The sequence below is a fragment of the Coccinella septempunctata genome, chromosome 1, assembly GCF_907165205.1.
Source record: "Coccinella septempunctata chromosome 1, icCocSept1.1, whole genome shotgun sequence".
Classification (NCBI taxonomy): Eukaryota; Metazoa; Arthropoda; class Insecta; order Coleoptera; family Coccinellidae; genus Coccinella; species Coccinella septempunctata.
This window is the reverse complement of record NC_058189.1, coordinates 12,552,448-12,574,605: the sequence shown is the minus strand read 5'-3', so window position 1 is coordinate 12,574,605 and position 22,158 is coordinate 12,552,448.

Genomic DNA, 22,158 nt, shown 5'->3' with positions numbered 1-22,158 from the left:
AACGGCGTTATGACATTAACGACATTTCATGAGTGCCAACCTTACTTCGTTCTAGTAACAAATTTCATGGACAACCGACTGCTAAAATAAATGTGAATGGAGTATAGTACCGGTAAAGTTGGGTTACTTCGGATATTACGGATAATTTCGGACAATTCGATGTAAAATCAAATTTAGCGGCAGTGTCATTTCATAATGGGTAACCGAATATATGTATCCTTGTAATTATGTTCACTGCAATATACAATAAACATATCCTCTAAAAATCTGACAAGCTCGGAAAAATTTTTTTTACCATTTTCCCTTCTGTACGGATAATGTAACAGCTAATGAAAAGTCATCAGCGAACAATATTGCTGTTAGTATTCTGGTTACTTCTTGTCTATACTTGGATATGTTAATGAAAAGATTATTTAAATTTTCTGGGAGATAATTGATGAACAATAAAAACAGGAGCGGACCCAACATAGAACCTTGTGGCACGTGGCACCTCTAATCTCAAGTTATGCAGAATTATTTACTCTAAAAGATGCAACTCTGCCCTCAAGATAACTAAAAATCCAGTCATGGAATACTCCTCTGAATCCCAGATTGTAACATTTGTCTAAAATGAACTAGAAGGAGAGACTATCAAATGCTCGTGACAAATCAAAAAATAATCCCGCAACGTAAGAGCACCTATCGAGACAGTCATATACAAACTCCACAAAATGGAGCTGCACCCGTTTGTGTTCGGCCTGGTCTGAAACCATGTTGTGCCGCATCAAGCAGTTGAAAGTTGTCTAAAAATGTTCCATTTGAAAACGTTCTTTGATTAATAAAAAAAAAGGTACTAGGTATGCTATTTGAAATAAGAAAGTAGTGAAAAAAATATGTTAGTTAAAAACATCGCAGTTTCAAACACGTTGGTTCTAGTAGAAAGTAGACGGTCTACGTCAATCGCCCTGTATATCAAAATAAACTTTATGGTGATACCCGATGACATTTCCTTATGAATACTTCTTTTTTGTAAAAAAGCGGTGCTTCCATATTAGTTTTATTTTTATAAACTAACATATACAGGGTACGGGGTATTTGTAGGTGAGGCTTTTTTTTGAACATAATGTAGAACTGGTCAAAATGGAGCGTTTCACCAAAAATCACCTATACAAAACTTTCAAAATGACAAAGTTGAAAAAAATTATCGCAAAGCAATGAAGAAAACTTATGGATTCGACCATGTGGTTTCGTTCAATATTTACGTGGTAATGAAAATGGAAACTTAGGATTGCCGAATTATTCTCATTATTTTTTAGTAGCTCACACGATTTTATGAAATAGCTCATTTCGATACCAACTGCCAGAAGAGACTTAGAACACAAGTGTAAAAAATAGAATAATACTTCAAAATCTCACCAATGAAATTCGTCTAAATTATTCACGAACTCTTTCGCAATGGGCATCACAATCTTCTTGTTCGTAGATTTCAACAATCGTCTTGAAAATGGAATGAAATGGGGAAACATTATAGGACTTTTTCATCATAACTAACACAAGCACTCTATTTTCTTCATTTTTTTTTCACCCATACAACAATTATAATTCTCTCAAAAGTGACCTGATGCATCTAATCCGATGAACTTGGTACTGAACCAGTCATTGTCCAGCCAGCCATGTGTTTATATTTTGTTTCGTTTTTGCGATGCCGGAGTCACCTTCCACAGTCCCCTACTTGAAATTCAATGAAATTTTGTCGAACTTCTAAAGGTTGTATCTCAGACATCTTAGATATTTTATATTGACAATTTTGAGTTAAAACGACCTATTTTGATAAGTTCTACCTTCTGTCAAAGAAAAGCCTTACCTTTGAAAACACCCTGTATGTATCATAATGCATTTTTAAAGAATAAATTGTCTAATTATCTATTATTTACATTAGATAACAAGTCCCTGTGGAAAGAGCACTAGTAAAGCAGATATAGTGTTATGGTATGCAGTACATAATTAATCGTCAAATAGCAAAGTTAATCTAGAATAAGTTAAGTAGAAAGTTAAGTAGGAAAACTATATTCTCTCCATCTTCATAGAATATTTTTGTACGCCCCAGAAATTCATAGGCCATTCATCAAATCGAGTATTCGAAGAATTCCGTATTGACCCTTCGGCTCGGCGTCATCGGTGGTAAGATCGTTCCTAATAGAATGATTAAACAAAATATAAAAACACAATTAATTACGTGAGCATAGATTTTATCTAGACGGTGCCCCAGGTGTCCGCTCGCCTCTTCGGCTTGATCGAAAATCCATCCCGCCCAGCGACAATCTGATCTGTCAGTCATCTTAGCGAGGTTAGGCTTCAATTATTCTCTCGATCTTAAGACCTTATCTGATTATCGTATTATTGTGGTACGAAATGGCTCATCGCGGGTGACCTCTCCGGTATTTCGGATTCCGTTTTCGGAATTATTCCTGACATATTGATGAAACGTGGATGAACCGAATCGATAATTATTGAAATTGAAATGAAGAACTGAAAAAACATGACTTTTACTGGGATTAGTTTTCGACCACTACGCGTATTTCGCTAATACAATGGGCTTCTTCAAGTGGACGAAGGACACGAAGGAAATAGAATATATATATATATACAGACCCTTACAGTATTCATTCACTTCATCCACTTGAAGAAGCTACTATGACAGCGTAGCTATTTTCAAACTCATTCTAACGAAAATAAAGTAATTCTGTTTTTTCAGTTGGAACATTGCCGGTTATCAACGGATCACAGGCTTAGATAGAGGAAAGATAAGATACCTTTTGTGACCAGCATCAACATGTTTTTGTTTACGTTTACCCCGATCCGAAGAGCGCTAATTGACCGAAGCAGCAACCCCATTCTCAGTGTTTTCCGAAGCGGAAAACTACACGTTATTTTAAACATTCTCTTCATTTACTCTGTTGAAGTAACTTCTCATTGTTCTCACTTAGATTACTGTAAAACCTCTTTAACTGTTCACCTCATCGAAGTAATTTTCTCTTGAGACTTCTCACTCAATTCTGGTCCTTATTTGTTCAGCTCAAAAGGTAATATACTCGAAGTCTTCTCAAAATTATTATTTCATTATGAATGAAATGCGTAGACATGCGATACTATGAAAAATATACAAGAAATGTTGATGATTCTCATTGTTTACTGCTCATTTCATAGTTTTTCTCGAGTCACCTTAATCATGAATAAATATTTCATTATATTTTACACGTCAACTAGATTTTCAGACCTCTCTAGATTTTCTCACATGGAAATGTGTATTTAGCATCAGAATTGAAACTTTCTCACGTATTTCTCATAGATAATGAAAACTGATTTATTGTCTTCTCATGATCATCTCTTTTATTTGAATCAGTTTATTTCATTTCTCAACCAACTTTGTTAACTAGTCAATTACATATGACTAATTAATGTTGTCGAGTTTCAGATGAATTAATCCTCTTGTTATTCAGGGTGGACCCTGGATTTAGTAGTTTTCCTTCAGGTTCAGAGCACAACTTCTCAAATATGTTTCACTGGTCAGTGGTAAGCCATGATACTGGTTGGCCGTCTCTCGTCCTGGTTCCACCCTGGTAGGTCTGCTCTGGTAATCATATACACTCTCAATTGGTATGATCTACTCATTATACTTAGTACTCTCATTGATATGTCTATCGTTCTCAATATACATCTTCGTTTTCACGCCTTCTGCTCTTCTCGAAACCAACGATTAGTGGTTTATAATGTTTCAATCATATCTTCTATTTTTCTGATGCAGGTTCTAATAGTGCTTACTTGTAAGCAGTCTGTCTCTGTAAATATTATATTCATTGAAGAATTTCGGACTCTTCAAGACCAACGTTACTTATTTTAATAGTTATAATATTCTTGCTCTTCTCATATTAATTGAGAGGGTCAGAAGCCAAGGGGTCAAAGTGCAAAAAAAAGAGTTATAATATTGTTTAATTTTTACCTAAGAAATAAGTGAAATTTATTTTCGATAAATGACAACACTAACACTTGTTTTATGCTTGGATCTCTTTGCCATCTATTGAATGTATATATTAAGTTTGGAATGTTTTGATTTATGCACTTTAGTCGATTTCGAAAAGATATCGACTTGGACCTGTTGGCTTCTGACCCCCTCAATTATAATAGTCTTGCTCTTCTCTTTTAACTCATTATATTCTTTCTCTGCTCATATTTAATTTATAATTATTGCTCGACCCACATGTATTGATCTCTCATTGATGACCAGACTCGGTCATCTCATTAAAATTCATTATTTTAACCTTCCGTTTAGCCTTTCGACCGTTTTATGAAACTGACATAATCAAAGATTATAAAGTAGTATATAATCTTTGAACCAAAGATTATAGAGTAGAAAGATGGGAAACGAAGCGACTAAATACAGTGACTCTATCAAACACAATGGCGACAATTGGAAATTTAGCAAGAATATGGCAGCTTAGAAGCAAAGATTTCAATGCTGTGATCTCTAATTCGGAATGCAGATTGGCTCACGTCACGTCATGTGACCAAATCCGCCATATTCTTGCTAAAACGATGAAAAACGAGACCAAAGTTGTCGGCACTGTGTTTGATATAGTCACTGTACGACTAAAGTGATATGAGCGCCATCTCTGTTTCAAATGTGTTTTCAAAGCCCTAAGACTGGTTGAAATATTAATTCGAGAGACATATGAAATTTTGTGAGATTTCAGATGGCCATTTTGATCCAAGAGGTTCTGAATGTTTTGATTCTCGTACTGCCTTTTGTTAATCCGCTCGTTCTCTGATTATTGCAATTTTTGTCTAGTTTCTTAGTGAAAACCTCAAAATATCGTTCGAAAATTATTGTATGGTAAAGAACTGTCGATCAAATAAAACGAATTTTACTAACGAAAATGGAAATGTAAGTATTAAAACTGGTTACATGTGTCTTGGTCATTCATTGATTTTTATTTTTTGTGCTACGAAGTGGTCTGCAAACACTACTGACTACACCATGTGCAATGAGCATTTTACTGCAAGTCAATTGAAAACTGTTTATCCATGTAAATTGTTGTATGCAGGAAGCATTCCTTGCATGAAGGGCTCATTTAGGGGAAATTATGACTTCTATACGTATTCAAAGATTCTCAATTGCTACTCTTTCAATATATTCAGAAATGCAAAGTTTTTATTGATTTCGCTTTGAGTATCGAGTGACTGTCAGATTGTTGTTTGGAAAGTAAAAGTCTTATGAAAATATCTGTGAGTGTTTTGTTCATTCATTAATCAATTTGTATATTGTGTCATAATCATAAAGAGACCATATCATGAAGAAATTATGAAGAAACTATACTGACGGGCTAACATACAGGTCTCTTATACCTCAGTGAAGTTTTTTTTTTAAATTGGGGTCCTGAAAATTCTGTAAATAATACCTATGTAATTTCTTAACTGAAATGTGTATGATATGATGCTATATTGAATATTGGTTCATATCTGATATGAATTGTAAAAATTCAACTGAGTTTATTAATTCAAAGCAACGTATTGAACAGAAATGAACACCTTCTACGTAAAGCAGATCACCATATACTTTAGTGTCCTAGTCAAAGCTCTATTCGTTGTCCATAATTTCAAATTTTTGTGAATTTTTTAAAAATTGCAAATACAAATTTAGTACATACCACAGTGTGTTTCATTGATATGAAATGATTCCAAAGAATGTTCAGATGAAAACTAACATCCTGGTCACAAAACAAAACCTTTTGTTTTGTGGCTCAGGATGTTTGTTTTCTGGTCTCAACAAAGTCGATGTTGAAACTGAATACAAGGAATATAATTCGAATTTCGCGGTCTTCAATTATAAAATAGAAAACTGTTATCAAAACAGTTTCTGTATTGACAGTACGTTTTCAGCGCCATCTTATTGTCAAATGTGTTGCACTAGAGAAATAAGGCCGTTTCCTATCTTTTTACACTATAATCTTTGCTTTGGACATAATATCGAATCATAAAAGAAAGCGCCTAAATTTGTTGAATGGAATTTCAAGAGTTGGTGCCTCACGCACTTTCAATAGGTACTTAGTTCTATTGGGAAAACAATGTTCCTTTCTCTTATATCCTGATTCGCGAAATTTTCAATTCAGATTTGAAAATTGAGTAGAGAGGAATTATGAGGAAAAATAACGAACTGAAATTTCATGGCAAACATGCAATGAATTAATCCACATTGTTCATTAGAATATGCACTCATTATAGGATCTTGTCGCATACCATACCTCCCACACGTCTGATCACCATGTACTCCAGTCGATGTTAGGTTAGAATCTTACACTCTCGACAATAGCCCTACGGGGTATCTTATACAAAATACATAAATATATTAAATTCATTATATATACATATATCTTGAACAGCAGAGCAGTCATTTAAAGTAACTCAGTTTATGCACGAGCTATTTAGACAATTTCCATTATTTATTTTCATTGTTATCAATGAAATGCAAAATTTCATTTTCAAAGGTGCATCCAAAATAGCATATATTATGTTGATTCTGATCTCAAATTACAGCTTAGGTGATTCTTGTCGAAAAGATCTCTTGTTTCTGTATCGATTCTTCAGACTAAATTAAGAAAATTTAGAAGGGTCTCTGATTTTATTGAATAATCTATTCTTCTTAAAAAAAGCGCATTCGTCACTGAAACAAATATTTTCAATAAAGGTAATCTTTAATTATAGGACCCGTTATCATCAAATTACAGAATTCTATTTTTTATCAAGATCCTTGTTTCTTGAAGCTTCTAGGTATACCTACGTTATGATATTACAAAACTGTTCAAGCAAAAGATTTTGAAACACTCGTTTTTCTAGATAGTATAGAAACTTTAGATGCTTGACGAACTGATATAACAAAAAAAGAAGAAAAGTGCAAAATGTCGAGTAACTAAATATCTCAATATCTCAATCGTTTAATCTCGAACACTTATGAATACTGTGATTGAAGGGGTGTGGGTAAAAATGATGAAAGTGGAGAAATCTGTCGATGTTTCGGTCCTGCTTAGGACCTTCCTCGGGACACTAAAAATACTATACAACAACCTTCCGAAATACAGAGGGGATAGAAGTTCTTCTATCAAGGTCTGATTAAAAATTCTCGAAAGGGTAGTAATCATTCGACAATGAAGCGGAAATAAATCGAAATTGGGAAATTCAATTTCCAGAAATAGATATTTGGTTACCTACCTCTCTTCGACCATCAGCTATATGCTACAAGTACTCAAGATTGCATCCTCTTAAATTTTTACAAGTTCTTGAAAGAACAAAGACCCTATGCAGTATGAATAAAAATGATTTCTATGAAAGTTCATGAGTTTATTTTGTGAAGAGTCATCGCAAAACGAAATAATAAGTATAGTTTATAGTAGGTATATAAAGTATCTACAGTTTATAATATAACGTTAACCTAACCGGTTATCGATTAAAAGGTAGGTTTTAGTTTTCAATATTTTAGTTTTAGTATCTTTGCTATCAGTACCTACATAATTTCTTGCTAACTTAATATAAAAATATAGTCTAAGAAGGTATAGATTGTTGATACAGCCCATGTGCCTATTGATTGAATTGATTAAAAATTATAGTTCTTATGAGAGTAATTGTAATATGTAAGAAAAATGTGAGGGCTATCCCAAGTCATCGAGATTGTCATCACTAATGTTTCTTCCATACAGTTTCTCCAAGAACTTCTCATTAACGTCAGCAATTTGAGCTGGAGCTGCCTAGAAGAACTTGAAAATCTCAAACATCTCGCAAAGACCATGGTTCTTCTGACACTACTGGTGACGCATAAACTGCACGCAAGGAAGAATATGATCTGTGGTCCGTGTTTGTGTGTAATCCGTTGCCATCCTCTTGAAAGTAGTCGAAAACCGAAAAGCATTCAGTAGAAGATTAGTGTCTTCCTCTGTACTGTCCTTATCCGCGGCAACTAATACAGCAGTATGTATGATCTGCATAGCATCGTCTTCTACTGCATGCTTGTCTTGGATCTCCTTGGCTTTCAATTCACCCTTCAGTATCGTTATGAAATTCATCTTGTTTGTGTCGTTCGAAAACTGCGTGATGGTGCTGACAAGGGTTGTCTTGGAGAACACGAACTTAGTAGAGGTGTTCAGAAATGAACACGTTTGACTACTTTGGTGCTTTAGTATATTATCCCTCTAGGAGAACCATCAAAAACCACAACGCCATGCTCCCAAGGTGCATTTTGATGTGGTCCACCTAGTTTAGGCAGACCACCTGTAATATTGTTCCACATAACCTCATCCAAACCATCTTATGTGGCAGGAACCCTTCATCAATGTCAAAACATTTTCTGGCTCCGAAGTTTACAGTAACGCTGATGATCATACAGCTTCAATATACTGCTTTGATGCATGCCTCCTTTTATGTTTGTATTTTGTACAAGTTCCTCAGGTCAGCCTATTAGTGTTGTTTCGTGATGCATACGGGTTAAAATGAAATTAGCGGGCCTACTGTGACCTCTGTTTGTGATCTTCAGATGACAGGAGAGAAGAATATCTTCGTTATTAGCCAATTTTTGGCTTTTTAGCTGCTGTATTTCGGTTAATATACATAATAAAATACGGATTCCGGAAAAGTTTATGCACACAAGATTGAAGTAAATTATGAAAATTTAGAGGTTTTTTGGCCCACTCTAAGTTAGCACAGGGTTCTCGAAGTGAAAAACTTGACAGAGTAATCTTTCAGCATTCCTAAACAGCCATGCAGCAAAAGTTTCATTAACTTTTATTTTTATCAGAACCTACTTATTTTGCTCTGTCTGCTGGACTGATGATAGATAATATATAAACTTATTCTGTCACTTTGAAGCACACTGGTGCAGTTTCTTCCATAGATTGCTAAAAAATTTTTAGTAAGGAAACACTTGGGTTAGCCCCAAATCTATTCCCAGTTTCTGCCTTATTTATCGGACCAAAAATTAATGAATAAAAAATAAAAGTACTTGATGGAAAAATATTACAAATAAAAAGAAAACGTGAGTCTTTGACTCGTACGAATATTTTAAAAGTAGATTCTCGAGGTCAAAAGAAACACTTTTTCTCTATAACATTATTTCCGATTTTGCCCTGATAAAAAGATATATTCAATTCAAGTTCATATAATGAGTTGTGCCACCACTGGAAAAACAAAACCTTCAGATTAACCAGCTAAATCTGTGACACTACACATCTGTGGATCTCTCAAACAGAGTTTTATTCAGCCAAAGTACCCAATTTTTTAAATTTCACGGATAATTTTTAATGTTTGTTTGTTTTTAATGTGAGGAATACTTTTATTTTATTTATTATAAAAGTATTTTAAGATACCGCCCAAATTAGTTTCAAGAGTTGGGTTCTTTGAATTTTTGGTATTTTTAGGGTACATAATGGTCATATTGAGAAAATTGGAAGACAAATATTCATTAGATATCATCCAACTTAGTTTCAAAAGTTGGGTTCTTTGAATTTTTGGTATTTTCATAGTACGAAACGGTCATGATGGAAAACTGGAAGATCTGGGGATATCTTGTGTTCGAAAAACATTCATCAAATAAATGAAAAACTTTTTTCTGAAATTCATTTCATTCGAGAAAACTGTTTACGAGAGAGAACTAAAAAAAGGGTGTTTCAAATTGCGCGGTTTTTTTTAAGAATAAATAAAATATAGATGGCGCACCGAATTCGTCTGGGTATTTTGACATTTAAAAAGTACGATATACGACATTTATAAAAATGGCTTCGTACACGATACAACAACGCGTTCAAATTGTTAAATTATTTCATGAAAATCAGCGTTCTGTGAAAAGTGTTTTTAGAAAATTACGTGAATTTTATGGTTTACATTATCGTCCATCTGAAAGCACTGTTTGTCGAATTATTAACAAATTTCAAGAGACCGGTTCGGTGATAATCGAATTTTTGTGGCCAGAATATTGATAAAGAGGACATTTGGTTTCAACACCTCACTTTGCAAATGACACAATTGATTTATTGAAACAATAATTTCCTGGACGAATAATCTCCAGAAACGCTGATGTCAATTGGCAAGATCATGTGATTTGACACCGTTGGACTTTTTTCTTTGGGGTTTATGTGGGAAGCCAGGTCTATAAGAATAATCCACAATCGATTCCTGAACTAAAGAATGAAATAATTCGTGTCATAAGTGAGTTAGAGCCTTAGTGATGTCAAAATTTCATTGAAAATTTAAACAAAAGAGTAGACGTCTGTAGAGCTGCAAGAGGAGGCCATTTGGTAGATATTATTTTTCGTACATAAATGTCATAACTGATACTTCAATTACCAATGAACAGTTTTTGAAAACTATTGCAAATTATGTGTTTTATTTATTTAAAAAAAAACGCGTAATTTGAAACACCCGTTATATATTTTTTATAGTTTTTCAACAGCCTGTATCTTTTAAACCGAGCCGGTTCGGAAAAAATGGTGAAGGAAAAAAGTGTTTCTTTTGACCTCAAGAACCTATTGTTGAAATATTTGTACTAGTCAAAGACTTACCCTGTATATCCAATTTATGAAAAAAATAGCAACAAAATAGTGAAAAGCAGGAATTCAAAATATGCCAAAAATTTTGCAGGTGATAAGCCTTGGACGGTACGGTACATTTTATTGAATTCAAATTTAAAGGAATTCTGTTGCTTCACCCTGGGTGCATTTAAACAGAGGCAACGCGGATGGATCATTATCCCTTCTTCAATGCGAGTACTGCCCCGGACCGTTGGCACGTTTCCTAACGAGCTAATCAATAGATCACGGCTGGTCGCGGCCATCATTTATCATCTTTTCTAACTCAAAGGGGATTTGTAATGGGGACCTGAGGATCGTTCGATTTTTTCAAGAAAATGTCACTGGACGCTATTGAATTCATGACGTTGAATTAATTGCTCTTATCGATAAACTTGGTTCGTTTCGATGAGATGTAATTTTGACAGTGAATTAATCACGTACCGTGTTGAGTGGATCGTTGATAATGGCGTAGCAAGTGTTCCTATCGAACTTTGTTTAATCAAAAAAGTATCGTCTAGTATTAGGCGGGTTGAGGCGACCTGAATACGAATGAATAAAATTTGTTTAACACACATCTTTCAGTTTATAAGTAAGAATAAGAATAAGAATAAGTTTATTACATCCCCTCAGACAAACAACCTTTGTATGGGACAGGTCATACAGTTTTACAATAACAATATAGACTTATATAAAATTAGAACAGCTATTGAACTTATGTGAAATTAGAAAATTGATTACGTTTACAATTCAAAAATTCCCTAAGACTATAAAAGCAGTTGATCAACAGAAACTTCTTAACTTCCTTTTTGAAAACATTATAAGGTAAGGTCTTGAATCTGTCAGGCAAGTGATTAAAAAGTTTAATGCCGTTATACAGTGGTGATTTTTGGAATTTTGAAGTCCTGTGAATTGGATATTCAAGAGTGTTCTTGTGTCTTGTGTCATGTTTATGGAACTCACAGCATTTTTTCAGATTGTCAAAGTTCTTCTTAACAAATAATAGACTATTCATCATAAAGATACAGGGAAAACTCAATATTTTGTATTGTATGAACTTGGGTCTACAGGACTCCCGGGGGTCCAAATCGAATATAAGGCGTATCAGTTTCTTCTGCGCAATGAAAACATCTTCCGCTAATGATGAACTTCCCCATAAAACTGAAATATAGCTCATATGGGAATACGCCAGTGAATAATAAACAACTAACAGTGATTGTCTAGGTAGAATATTTTTCAGTTTTTTAACAGCATAAAATGCGCTGCTTAGTTTTTTACAGACAGAATTTGCTTGTTTCTGCCAATTCAATTGTTTATCGATTAAAATGCCCAAAAACTTCACGTGATCTGATGCTTTGATGTTACCAGTAGGAAGAGTTAGTTCAAATTCACACACCGAGCTCCTATTTTGAAAAAAGATCAAATCGGTCTTGTTGACATTCAATATTATTGAATTTTGGTGGCACCACTCCAGGAAAGAACCAACAAGGATTTCGCAAATTCTCCTAAGTTCCGAGATATTTTGTGCTGACACAAGAAATGACGTATCGTCTGCGAATAAAATGATCCGAACAGCCAACAAAAGATTAAAGTAAGTTTTTAAGTATACATGGTAGCCCACATAAAATGATCCAGTCGAATATTTCCGTTGGTATGAATTTTTCCGGAAAACGACAGGTCAAGTTTGTTAGCTGAATTATCGCAAAGCAGTGGGAAAAACTTATCTCCTGATTCGATGTTGTTTCGTTTAGGATATTGCCTCGTTCGATGTTTAAGTGGTTATGAAAATGGAAACTTAGGATTGCCGAATTGTTCTTATTATATTTTAGTAACTTACACAATTTTATGAAATGGCTCATTTTGATACAAACTGACAGAAGAGACTTAGGACACAAGTGTAAAAAATAGAGTAATAATTCAAAATCCCACAAAAATTTGTCTAAATTATTCACGATATTTTCACAATCTTCTTATTAGAACATTCCAACATACGTCGAAAAAATGGGATGAAATGGGGAAATATCATAGCATTTTTTCAACATAACTAACATAAGCACTTTCAAGAAAGTGCCTCGATTTTCTATATTTTTTTTCACCCTAAATTGCACAATACAACAATTACGATTCTCTCAAAAGTGACCTGATGCATCTAATCCGATGAACTTGGTACTGAACCATTCATTGTCCAGCCATATGTTCATTTTGTTTTTTTTTTGGTTTTTGCGATGCCGGAGTCACCTCCCACAGTCCCGTACTTGAAGTTCAATGAAATTTTATCGAACTTCTTGGGGTTGTATCTCAGCTATCTTGGATATTTTATATAGACAATTTTTAGTTAAACGACTTATTTTGATGAGTTCTACCTTTTGTCAAAAAAAAGCCTCACCTTTGAAAACACCCCGTTTAACTGCTAGAGAAGTTACAGCAAATTTTTTTGAGATATTTAGCATATAAAATCAGACTTCCTTACAAAAGTGGGAACCACATGATGCTTCGTAGCCAATTTATCCTTGAGCGGCTAGTATTGAGAAGTGGAGTTGCAGATCTATGCTTTTTGCTTGGTCTCCTGAACCTAGACTGGCCTCAGCTTTTGAGTAAGGTATACTTGAATATCCCAGGTCGAATAACTAAGAATACTCCTTTATTTCGGTGTGCTGTGAGCTATACCAAATATAATGCAAATTTTCATACAGGGTGTTGTCGACAGAAGGTAGAAGTCATCAAAATAAGTCATTTCACCAAAAATTCTCTATATAAATGATTCAAGATGGCTGAGCTACAACCCCTAGAATTTTGAAAAAATTTCATTAAATTTCAAGTACGGGATTGTGGAAGGTGACTCCGGCATCGGAAAAACTGAACAAAACATAAACATATGGCTGGACAATGGATGGTTCAGAAGCAAGTTCATCGGATTAGATGCATCAGGTTTCTTGAAAAATTTGTTTTATCGTGGGATTTTTGGTGAAAAAAGAAAGAAAGAAAATTAAGACGGTTCATTGAAGGAGCTTATGTTGGCAAAGTGCTATTATTGTTACCGTATTTCATTCCATTCATTACGACGATTCATTTTGAAAAAATTTGTTAATAATTAAGACGAATGTCATTGGTGAGATTTTGAACTAATATTCTATTTTGTATACTTGGTCTTAAGTATTTTTCTGTCAGTTGGTATCGAAATGAGCCATTTCATAAATTAGTTCAAGTTACTAAATAATGAGAAAAATTCTAAAATCCTAAGCTTCCAATGTTTCCATTTTCATTTTCACGTAAAAATCTAACGAGCCAATATCTGAAACGAAACCATATAGTTTATGGTTGAGTCAGTCATCACGAGATACGTTTTTTTCATTGCTTTGTGATAATTCAGATGACAAATGGTCTAGGGTCGTATTGGTTCTATTTCAGTAATCATTTTCACTATGTATTTTTTTCAACTTTGTCACTTTGAAAGTTTTATATAGGTGATTTTTGGTGAAACTCTTTATTTTTACCAGTTCTACCTTCTGTTAAAAAAAGCCTCACCCTGTCTAAGTAGAGTATCACATCAACATGTACAATGTACATTTGCTTGTATGTACATTGGGAGGTAATATTAGTTTGAGGGTTGAAAACTCGTTGATAATTTCAGTGTAATGTAGATTTAGAACATTAAGTGGCTTATCGAGTAATTGATATATTTTTCATTTTTTTCGTGAATACATTGCACTGCATTATTTGGAAATCGTCGAATGATATCTGTTATTTTGTTTTAAAACTTGTTGTAATATGGGGTTACCGATTAGGTCAATTTTATAATAATATATGTATATAGGGTGTTTCCAAATTAGACGTGAACCTTGGAGGAGGTATTAATATCACTCATTTGCTGTCGTTTGAGCCATATTTATTGATAACCAAAAATTCCGAGATATTTGAGTTTTTGTATTTTTCAGAAAATTTCTCACCTTACTTCATTTTTCGTCAATTTCAATTCAAAATGATAATTTGATTATCATTTTGGATTATTTTCATCAGAAAAAGATATGATAGGTATGAAAAAAGCAAAACTATCCTGTATTAGAAGTTGAAGAGGATCCCTTTTGTTTACTCATTCACTATTTTTCATATTGGACATTCAAAAGGTTGTTTATTATTATTAAAAAATCCGCTGAAACGAAACTAGTGACTGCATTCTAACGAAAATTTTTTTAGGGAATAAAGAAGGAATTTGGCAACTTTTTAAAATAATTTTTTCATACATGAATTGTGGAATCCGAAAGTTGCAGGCAAATTGATATTAGAAATTGATTTTTCTTTTCTTCATAACCGAATTTTAAATCATACTAATTCTTTTTCAACATTAATACCGGATAGTATAATATCTTTTTCTGCTGAAAAAAATCCAAAATTGTAATCAAACTTGGTCAACGTAGAAAAAATTGACGAAAAATTGAGAAATTTTTTAAAAACACAAGAACTCAAATATCTTGGGAACTGTTGATTTTTGGTTATCAATAAATATGGCTCAAACTACAGCAAATGAGTGATACTAACACCTCCTCCAAGGTTCACGTCTAATTTGGAAACACCCTGTAATATGTTTGTATGTATAGTTATTCAATAAATAAATTAAAAATAGAAATAGGGGGGAACCATTGTGAAATAGTAGGTGTACCAATATTTCCCCAAGCGAGCTCACAAGTTGCCAAGAACTTTAACGGTGTATTTCATGATTAATTATGAAATTTGAAAAATCATTTTAGCGATCAACATCTTAACGACTCTAGATTTCATTAGCGATCGAATCCCTTCAAAATGCATTGCCTTGAATTTTCATTCAAAAAACACACGCATGTTAAGTCGATTATCGGATTTGAAGACTAATTTAGATTCTTTTTTACAGAAACCGTCCATGATGAGAGATAAGATTTCGCTTGGCAAAGAATTCATTTCAGAAATTGAATATCTAACAGTCAAACCGTGATGTTCAAGTTGGTAAAGAATATAACACCGCATTATCATCAGATATCTTGAATCAGTTGAGTGCAGTTCCTGTCCAGAAGGTTTGCTGGACGACAGTTCCAGGAATTTTCTAGGACCTCAAGTGACAATTCAGTCCAGCCAGGTCTCATTTTCCGACAATGCATTGTTGGCGTGGTAAAACAACTGACAATAATTGTAACATTTCTTTGCATGTGACAATTTCAAGCCTTTCAAGCTAGAATAGTCCAAATGTCCAAAGACAACCAGGTCTAATTTTCCTGCCTGTGCTAGAACACCATTGACATTTCTTGCACATAGAGGAAAGTCACCAAATATGAAATACCATTTTATTTCGGGCATTTAAAAAACTTCAAAGAAATTAAGAGAGTCCAATGTTATTATTGATCAGTCATAAATTTACATGTATTATATTAATTGTCTTCTATCGAATATATCAATAAACAAAATCAAAATCGAACACAAAAAACAGAATCATAAATGATTAACAAAATATGGAATAGGTATACTCATTTATGGAATATAAGCAAGCATTTCTTTGCACATAGAGGAAAGTCACCAAATATAAAATATCATTTTATTTCAGGCATTAAAAAAAGCTTCAAAGAAATTAAGAGAGTTCAATGTTATTACTGATCAGTCATAAATTTACATGTATTATATTAATTATCTTCTATCAAATATATCAATAAACAAAATAAAAATCGAACACAAACAACAAAATCATAAATGATTAACAAAATATGGAATAGGTACCCATTTATAGAATATAAGCAAGCTATTGATAACAAAAATTGATATACCCGTCTATGGGATCATATATACCTAAACTCAAATTAAAAATTGTAGTATATGAAAGAATTTGCTTAGTTCACTTTTAAACGCCGCAGATCAAAGTATCAAACTCTGGACCAGCATAATCATAATGAGCCCAGAACCCAAACATTATACATTTAATCCAGTTTTGTCCACTAATATCCGTAGAAAATAGTATTTGAGAGCACATACATTCTGCATCAGCAGAGTTAGGAGATACTTAACCCATCAACTCAGGTTCACTGTCTTCATCCAACTAGTTAACATCCTTTTCCCAAGAGTCTTCATCTCTCAATCACCCTTAATTTTTTGTTCGTTTGTTTCTCCTCGCCTTTTTCTTGCTATTCTTTGTCTTGGTCAATTTATTTTTGTTTTCTTGTCTAATTATTAGAATAATAATTAAAAAAAAATTATGTAAATTATAGATAACTTTCATTATTTTACCTCACGATCGCTGTCTCTCACAGTTTGTATTATTTGGTATAAGCTTTTGTAGTTTTACTATCGAATTGAATGTTCTCAAACTATTTCTTAACACTCCAGTACTCGCGCGTCCGATAGATACATAAGCAATACGTGGAGCCTGGGGTATTGTAGTACCCCGCGCAAGTACTGGAGTGTTAATTGATATTTTATGAATATACAAGAAGACCAATGAAATTTTTCTCGGATTCATTGACCTAACTCTCTCTCCGCTTAGAATTACGATACACCAACGCCATCTGCAGAACCGGATCGACGAAGAAGAAACTGATAAAATTATGCATCATTTCTAGCCCATAAATATTTTCCATTGGCGAATAATAACAGTTCAGATTTGCATAAAATTCTTTGGAAGTAGGTAACAATATAGCCCAATGAATTCAATTGTGGGTAATTAAATTGGAATTATTTCCGCCTCTTCTTATTGTTCTATTAACATTTTCGAGACGAACGTGGGATGAAACAGCTCAACATGAATACAGGCTTACAGGTACTCTCATATTTCCATCGATCTGCTCGAGATAAACGAGGAAAGTTTTAGCAGATCCAGAATTTCATTGGTGAAATAATAATATAATGGATCCTGTCATCAATAAAGAAGGCTTGTGGGCTGAAACAATGTCAACGCTGAAGTGGAATGTTTTTAGCATAATGACAATTTATTCGATCCCCCACTTTGATGGCTTCTTTCTTTTGGTAGGATCAATGAAATGAAGAGGATTAACAATTTATGCAACCAATAATAGTTGTTTTGGTAAGAGATTCTTATACTGAGATTATGAGGCAACCATGTCATATGTCATCAAGTGTAACAGTAGTTTATAAGCAAGTAGATCTTGTGATACACATACGGCGTGTTTTTGAAGATAAGTATGTTCTTAACATACAAAACGTAGAACTGTTCAAAGAACAAAATAAAGTTAAAAGTGAATTTTCACTGACTTCTCCGAAAAACCATACAGGGGTCTCGAATACGATGCTCACTGAAAGCAGCTTGAGAACTACAAGAATTACAGAATACATCCCCAAGGATCCCCTTTGTTTTCAGAATGATTAGATATTAGAAAGCAGTTCATAGATCTCTTGATTCGTTCTCGAGTCACAGGGCGATTCGGAAGAATGACTGTTTCAAATATTTCGCGATATCTTGGTTCATACTCGAGATATTCGAAGAATTCCAAGACCCTTTTTCAGTAATTTTTATGATTGATGTGATACTCATAAGAGATCATAGAAATTATTAACCATTTCAGAGATATAGAGGAAAATTGATGTTTCTTGAATAAGACACCTTAAACTTTTCTACGCAGTTTTTTGGTCGCAGATTCCTCAAAAACCATTCCGTTACCGGTTTTCCAAAAATTTATTTATTTATCAATCTTCGCTCTACATATATCAAGGATAATTACATGCAAAGATTCTCAACTGTAGACTAGATTTACAATCCAAAAATATAGGATACAATATAAGGAAGAGCGACAAAAACAATACTACAAACGAGTAAAATAAAAAAGGATAAAAGTAGACGTACCTATAAAGTAGCTCTTGCTGTCAATTTAAAGTTGTTCTGAAACGAGACCCCCAAGTCCTTAACCTCATCACACCTCCTAATTTCAACATTTTCCACATGGTAATCCTCAATTATTACATTTATTTTTCAGTGAAAAGACACAACACAAGACTTTTCCCCATTAAACTTTTAATTTTAATTAATTTTATTCCTCCTGTAAGAGCGCCAAATTCAAATCTTCTTGAAGGGCAGCAGCCTCAATCCCTTAACTAATAGATCGAAATAATTCCAAGTCATCATCAAAGAGCTACTCAACAGACATCCTCAGACTTTCAGGCAGATCATTGAGGAAAATCCATCCATATTACCAACTTTTACCCTCTGGCTTCGGCCGGACAAGTAAGAAACTAATAGCTTCAACGATCTACTCGAAAAGCCCAGATCCTTCAGTTTCCGAATCAAAATACCATGGTCGATCCTGTCAAATGCCATAACGCAGTCAATATAGATGACATCTAGCTGATGCTCATTTAAAATTGCATTTGACACATGTTCACAAAAAATGCAGAGGTTTGTAATTGTAAATCTGTTAGGAAAAAAGCCATGATGACTGAAATGAAAATATGGATTTATAGATAATTTTCTCAAAGATTGTACCCAAATTATTTAGTAAACTTTTCCTCATACCTCTCCCAGCAGTGCTTACGAAATAAATACTCGTACACACCGATTATTGAATTAATTTTGAGTACAGCAATTCTTTTTTTAAGAACCGAAAATTGGCTCATGTCTCCCTCACCCATGGGAGAGTTGAACAGGGGGCGAGAGAGACTTGACCATACTTTTTTTTATCAGGAAAAACATTGAAAGAAAACAATTTCCAATGACCAACGATTGTCTATGTCAAGATTTTCATCATCAGATGTATCAGTGTATATAATACATATTTTCTATTTCAGAGTCACTCTCCCTTATTTTCGAAATGTTTTCAACTTTTTTGAACCTTTGTATATTTTTTATATTTATTTCTATTATTCAATTTTCTTTTTTTGAAGTAAACTATTATCTAAACTCAATGCTGGAAACTTGGACCACTAATTATGTCTCCCGAATATAGCATGGGTCAAGTCTCCCGTACTCCCTTTTGGTCTATTCAACGGATGTTTTCTTGAAGTTTTTACTACTATTATTAAAAAAGCTCATCGTTAGTAAAACAATATTAATAAATGAAAGCAAAGAAACTAAATAACACCAAGTACCTATTTAGTTTTCAGACAGTGTAACAAACAAAAATTATTCAATTTCTTACTTAGTAACAACAAAACCGCGTTCAACCCTCTCACTCCCGAACTGTTCTGATGGCGGCCAAAATGGAGCCGTCAATAGTGACGGCTATGAGTATGTCGCAAGCTATTCACGATACCGGTAGCGCGAAATTTGAATTGAAAAAATTGAGGTGGTTCAAGTCTCCTACCTGAGCAAGTTTCCTACTTAATAAGAACGTTCATTTCAAGTAGGGAAACGATTACAATGCACGTTCGAAAAATTGTATTCGCCTAAACAAATATCTTTTTCTCGTGAAAAAAAAACCAACGGAAATTTCTGATAAATTGGGATAAGGGCATTTTTTGTCTATCATATTAGATACAGATGTTCTTACCCCCTTAGAGTATCAAGTTCAAATCATTGGAATGAGCAAACTACAAATAGTGAATTATAACCTCAGTTATAACATTCAAACAACGAATTGTTTCAAACATTGTTTAATTAATGGACATTGAGTTGTACTTCTCCATTGGACCATGTAACCAGTCATCGATCTGACGAATTGTAATAAAATAAAAGTGTTATTGAGAGCATCAACAATTGTGAAAGTTGAAATCAGTATCTAGATCTATCTAATAGGCCATTGTTAGACATTTAACTCTGATTAAACATGTGGGCGAGTTCGTTCGAAAAAATCATTTCCTGTGCGCTACAATCCCATGCATAATTACCCGGAGAGAGATAATTGTAATAATGATATCTATTAAATCCAGTAGGGGCCTAATCAGGACAATTCGAAACACTGGAAGAGCACACAATGTGTCTGGATCGAAATCAAGTATCATATTATTTCACCATTCATCGAAAACGCTCGTGGGCTCGGCCGTATAATGAAATTATTTCCCTGATATTGTTCATCTTCCTCCTTTGTTTGGCTGAGCTTGAAAATCCTTCACTCAGCTTGATGAACGTCCATTGAAAGAGGAGCAGGATATGTCTGCTTCTTGGAGGCAGACACTTATTATATCAAGTAATATGATTGAAAGTAACTAGTAGCTTCGACAGAAAATGAAGTTTTTCGTTAATCGCAAAAACTTATTTTGGATGGTACAAATCGTTTTGTCCAACGTGAGCCACATTTGTCCACCAAATTTTTTCATTTGTCCACCCACAGAACCATAGAAATCAATCTTTGAAAATTTTGGAAAGTGTGAAGTTGGCACCCCAAATGAAAATTTTTGAACCAAAATTTCAGGATCGTTTGTCAATCGTAGGTCCATGTTTGTCCACCTTTTATTTTCATTTGCCCATCCTTCATCTCTTCGAGATGACACAGGAAGTGTCAGATTATCAGGACAGAACTCAAAATATTGAAATTTATTTTTCAAAGCGCAAAAGAATTAACGCACATTCTGAAAATCTCAATTTTAATGAAAGTTAACTCTACATTGACTTTATAACTTATTTTTTATGTTCTCTCGGCAAGGTTTCGAACGAAACAAGACACATTAAATGGAAGAAAAATTCAGGATTTCACCGAATCTTATGTGAAAGAAGAGAAATGAACAACTTTCCAAATACTGAAATGCTGATAAGTGATTTAATACTTGGTATTTCCACCCCTTGCGTTAATTACAGCTCGGCAACGACGGTTCATACTCAAAATGAGTGATCTTAAAATGTTTTAATCTAATCCTTCCCAGATTTCTCCGAGTTGGATTCCTAAGTCATTAAGAGTAGCTGGATGATTTTCTGAACTTCTCAGCCTTGTATTGAGGTTGTCCCAAACCTGCTGAATCGTATTGAGATCTGGACCCCTTGCTGGCCATTCCATTCGAGAGACTTCAACCTCTTCAAGGTACTCCTCAACGATGCGCGCACGATGGGGTCTGACATTATCGTTCATAAAAATGAAATTTTCACCAATGTATGGGGCAAATGGCACTACATGCTCTTCAAGAATGTTCCTTATATACTAATCAGCATTCATAGCTCCATTATCAACGACCACTAGGTCTGTGCGAGCAGTCAAAGATATTCCACCCCATACCATAATCGATCCTCCCCCGAAACCAGTAGTATTCAGGAAATTGCACTGAGCATATCTTTCATGTGGACGTCTGTATACAAGGGAACGTCGATCACAATGGTAGAGGCAGAATCTAGACACATCTGTGAAGAGAACTCTTTCCCAATCGGCTTCTTCCCAATGGATATGCTCTCTCGCAAAATCCAAACGCGCCCTTCGATGGGCTGGGGTAAGAGCTGGGCCTCTTGCCGCGACACGAGGCCTTAAATCATATTCTCTGAGGCGATTTCTTATTGTCTGAGTGCTAATTTGCACCTCATGAGTTTGCTCAAGCTGAATTTGAAGGAGGCGAGCGGTTGCAAGCAGTTGTCTCAACGAAGAAACTCTCAAGTAACGTTCTTGAATGGCAGTTGTTACCAGTGGTCTACCCTGTCCTGGTCTTCGGACATTCATACCTGTCTCCCTGAATCGCTGCAACATTCTGGACA